General features: G+C 36.6%; 1 non-coding gene across 2 annotated transcripts; it reads right to left on the bottom strand.

Annotated features, from left to right (window-relative positions):
• Positions 1 to 834: 834 nt before the first annotated feature.
• Positions 835 to 3391, bottom strand: LOC101296897. 2 transcript variants are annotated; one of them, XR_185216.1, is made up of 3 exons: positions 2592 to 3391; positions 1880 to 1989; positions 835 to 1648 (listed from the first exon to the last, which is right to left on the bottom strand). It is a non-coding gene; the product is annotated as an uncharacterized LOC101296897 (transcript). The 2 variants fall into 2 exon arrangements; XR_185215.1 differs by having other exon boundaries at positions 835 to 1989.
• Positions 3392 to 4973: the final 1582 nt, after the last annotated feature.

The raw sequence follows: 4973 nt of genomic DNA, 5'->3' as shown, positions 1-4973 counted from the left end.
AAACTAAAGAGTAACATTTGCCCTCTTAAACCAAAACTAAATCCGAAGGTTTGCCCAAAGGAGGGCAACTCTCCTTCAAGACCTCCCAAGGTCCTCGATCACCCAAAAATAAAACTCCCTGCAACTGCCAAAAACGGCTCCTACATTTGAAATCACAAAATTAACAACCTCCATTATGCCAAAAACATCATAAGACGACAGTTAAACTCCGTCGTCTGACCAAAAATTATATGTCGTCTGAGGGCTTGTCGTCTGATAAGCTATCAGACGACGGTGTTTCACCGCCGTGTGAATGTTAGTCAGACGACAGATAATAAGTCGTCTGAAATTTGACAAGTCTGGAAGGTTTCCAAACTTTATGTCGTCTGCATAAAAGACCAACAACATTTAAATGTCGAGTGAAAAAAGAAAAAATGAAGAATTTGTCGAAATAGATGTAGTGTGATACAATCTTACACTGCATATAATCGTCGACCTACATAACCTATAACAACAAATACATTCACCTGATGTGGTTAGATGATATTTCTAACGACAATTTAATGTCTTCTGATGTTAGTCAAATTTAGAAAATTATTAGTCTATGTCGTCTGAATGGAAAACCAACGACTTTTATATGTCGTCTGATGAGGCACTTATGTCACCTGATAATTCTTTTTACTTCACTTTTATGTTGTTGGGTAAGATGACTTATGTCGTTTGATTATCCATTGAACTTCATATTTTTATTGTTGGTTAGAAGGGCTTATGTCATTTAATTGTCTATTGAACTACACATTCTTGTTGCTTGTTATAAGCATCTATGTCGTTTGATTGCGAATTAGACTTCAGATATAACAAGGAAAGTAACTCTTCATTGAATGTCAATAATCCACTTCAAAAACAAATTCAATTGAAGTGTGGACATAAGTTTGTAGGACAACAATACCTATTAATCCTAATTAATCTACATAAGAGTACATCATTTGCTCCTTTAACAACTTTGAATAGCTTTCCTTTACTTGTGTCCAAATTTGTTTCCAAATCTGCCAAAATTTCATTCTCCTTGCAAGAATTTATAATACCTTAATGCTAACACCTGAAAAAGAGGGCAAGGATTAGAACATGATGCAAAGAATAGATATATGGCAATAGTACACACACACAGTCATCTATGGCGTTTGAAAAACGTCATGGAATGTATTTCATGGCGTTTTTCAGTGCCATCCCTTAACGCCGTCTAATGTATATCTAGAAGTGATGGAGATTCGCCACTGCTGAAGATTCTGTCATGGCTGCACATGCGGCCATTTTATAAGCTGCAAAAATGATAAAAGAGAAGAACTACAGAGTTTGTCAATGTTAGAAATAAAACTAACTAAGAGGCTAAACAATGTTGGAGCTCAGGCAATGAATCATGTCACCAAAGCATGCATAGTAAGACAATCAACAATCCTCTGAGTTGAAACAGCTACTTACTGCTCTTATGTACTAAAGGCTAAACTTAATACTCTACAATACTCGTGTTCAAATTTTAAAGTGGGCATCAAAAATTTTGGTCGGAGCAGCTATCCTTACCTTGGGGTTCCATCAAAAACTTGGAAGTGTCACCTATGAGCCTGTTTTCCTTATGCAGACAAAGAAATGCTCTGTCCCAACAAGCTTTCCCCTGCAAAGCCAACAAAGTAAAGACACATTATTCTATAAATATCAGGGCTTCTTTCCATATTGTCTTCCCCTCAGCATTCTTATATGATCCATCAAACTGACTCATAAAAGTCTATCTCCTTAGATGGCATAAAGAAATGCTGCATTACAACTATTACCACAGCCAAACTTCTTAAGAACTATGACCACAAAGCTGAAACAAAAGCAAGAAACAGAAGCTACAAATGCTAACCATCCTCAAACTTGACACTGAACCTCCAAACTGAACATTAGCTGAATCAACCTTTTCCCACTAATGGAAAACGAAACTGATTTAAGACTAGAGACCATGCTGCTACGTGCCTGTCAACATTGAACCACAATAATTGACTGTCAAGTAGTGCACAAAAAAGGAAGAAAAGTACCAAATAATATAATTCACAAGAAAACAGAAAACCAATACAAATAAACCAAAATAATACTAACAATAACATGAAACGACATAAGCAACAAATGGAACAAAGTTATCCAGAAATGTATGAAAAACAGATAAGGAGAACCACAACAATGGTAGAACCAGCTTTAGAATCCCATACAGAGGGCATTCATATTGCTAAGTACACCCAACCTTTAGAATCTCATAACAGAGGCCATTCATATTGCTCCAAAATCACCAAAAATGCACGCCTAGCTATTTTAGCATTAGAATAGAGCTGATATAAACCCAAAGCAAAATACACATGCACCATAATGCCATTAGTGCCAACACTCCAAAGAAATCATCTTTTCATCACTGAATAATCAACAATTATCCAACTATCCAACGTATGCTAACACATCCAAGTTTACCAGCACTCACTAAGGCCACCCAACTTGCCAATTTGCAACCCCAAACCCCATTCGATTTAATCAAACAAGAATGATACACCGAAAATTGGACCATGACCTATTCTGCGGAAACTGACCTTGGAATCGCCGGCGTCAACGGTGTCCCACATCTCCTTAACCTCATCGGGGTTCATCAATGGCTCGCCATCTTCATCGCGGTACCTGAAAGCAATAATAGTGAGGACTATGAGAAATTGGAATCGGGAAAAAGCTTAAACTCTAACCCTCATTCAAAGGGGCATACAAATCGTCTTTGAAATACCCATGGAGGGGATCTGTAAACTAAAACCCAATCTGAGGCTAGAGCTAAATCAGGTGAGGAGCTAATTTTCTTCTTCACCTACACTCGACCATAATCTAGATCTCCTCCCCACATAAGACTGAAATTATACACAATTAGATACACACTAATATCAATTCAATAATGAACACAAAAACCCAGTCAAACACACACATGAACAAATTGATGAACTGCCTTACACATGTAAATACCCAGATCGAGTTGCTACTTTCTCATTCCAAAAGCAACATTTTCCAGGAGGACAGCAAAGAGCCTCCACCCTTTGGGGTTCCACGATATCATGTTAGAACAAAATCATCAAATACTTTCAAAGATAATTAAAGGAGGAGGAGAAAAAGAGGACTTGGTGGAGGTGGTACTGAGGCGACGACGTCGAAGAAGAGGACCAGATTCGACGACGATGTGCGTGGTCTACCACTGAACTTCGTCGATTCGAGGTCTGCATGCTCGGCGAGCTTGTCAGAGCTCACTTCGGCGCCAGCGAGAGAGAAAGAGCGGCGAGAGCGAGATAGGAAAAGAGATCTGGTATATATTTCCAAAGTGAAGACGACGAAGCGCTAGCAATATAGTTTCTCCAAGTCTCTAACCTAGTTAAAGAGATAAGAGATAATGACCACACAACGTACATATGTTGTCTAAGTTAATCGATTAATTAAAGTGTTTGAAGTAACCTTTGACTAAGGAATATCTTTGACCTACGCCCTTGCTAAATCCTAACCTCTAACCCCTAAACTCAACTTTCTTATTATTATTTTTAGGTCAATCATTTTGACTTTTTTAAAATGTTCAGCATATAATACATATATGTAGTCTAAGTTTATTAAAGAATAATCAATTTAACGTTGACCGCATCGACCGAAACCCAAACATTATCGAAAATGCCTGAATTTTGTACCATGGCCATGTTTCACTGTCATGGTCATATTCAATATTTAAACTTTAATTTGTTTTAATTATAGTCATTTGATTCCAACGTGCATACTAATGTTCTTTAACATGTTTACTAGATTATATCTAAACGTACATCTTTGAAAGCCAAATGTATGAACGAAATCTAATTTGTAAAATCTGACCGTACGATGTGATCAAAGTTGTTAAATATGGATACGATAGAAAGTTTACCCATTTTCGATAATGTTTGGGTCTCGATCGCATGAGTCAACTTTATTTACGCCTATACTTCCTTATGATTCTTTATGGGGAACTATACTATCGATTTGTAAAAATGACCGAATTTTCACATGGATTAGTTTCGCCAATACCAAAGAAGAGTTTGAGTTTTGATGAATTGAATATATAAGTTTTGGGCGGAGTAGATAAGAGCGTTTTCCATTTTGATAATTGTGTTGACTATTTCAAGTATTAATCAGACAACATGTATATGTAGTCTGACTTTATTGAAGAATGATCGAACTAACGTTGACTGCATCGACCGAGACCCAAACATTATCGAAAATGTCTATATTTTGTACCATGGCTAGGTTTCGCTATCATGATAATATCTAATACTCAAACTTGAATTTTTTTAGTTTTAATCATTTCAATCATGACGCGCCTACTAATGTGCTATAAGACGTTTACTACATTATACCTATACATGTATCTTTATAAGCCAACTGTATGAACGAAATATAATTTGCAAAATTTGACCGTACGATATGATCACATAAGTAAAATATGGATATGGTAGAAAACTTACCAATTTTCGATAAAGTTTGGGTCTCGATTGTATGAGTCAACTTTATTTATGTTTAAATTTGTCTATGGGGACCTATATAATAGGTTTATAAACATGTCGAAATTTTCTCATGGATTAGTTTCGCGGGTACTCAATGAGATTTCCAGCATTCACGAATCAAAAAAATAAGTTCGGCCGGAGGAGATACGAGCGTTTCCGTAAACACTAACAGAAGAAAGACTTTAGCCGACGAAAAAAAAAACCAGGCCGACGAATCAATCTTTAGCCGACGAAATTTTCATTCGTCGGCTAAATTATATTTTCGTCGGCTAAAGTTCTTTATATTCGCAGATCTGAACAGCAGCTCATCTGAAGAAAAAAAAACGGGAGAAGAAAAAACGGGAGAAAAGTTTGGGTGTTGTTGAAATCTGTCCATAATTAAGAAGTGGAGCTATATATAGGTACGTACATGTGTATATA

Source organism: Fragaria vesca, linkage group LG7, assembly GCF_000184155.1.
Source record: "Fragaria vesca subsp. vesca linkage group LG7, FraVesHawaii_1.0, whole genome shotgun sequence".
In the NCBI taxonomy this organism is placed as follows: Eukaryota; Viridiplantae; Streptophyta; class Magnoliopsida; order Rosales; family Rosaceae; genus Fragaria; species Fragaria vesca.
This window is presented reverse-complemented; position numbering and strand designations above follow the sequence as displayed.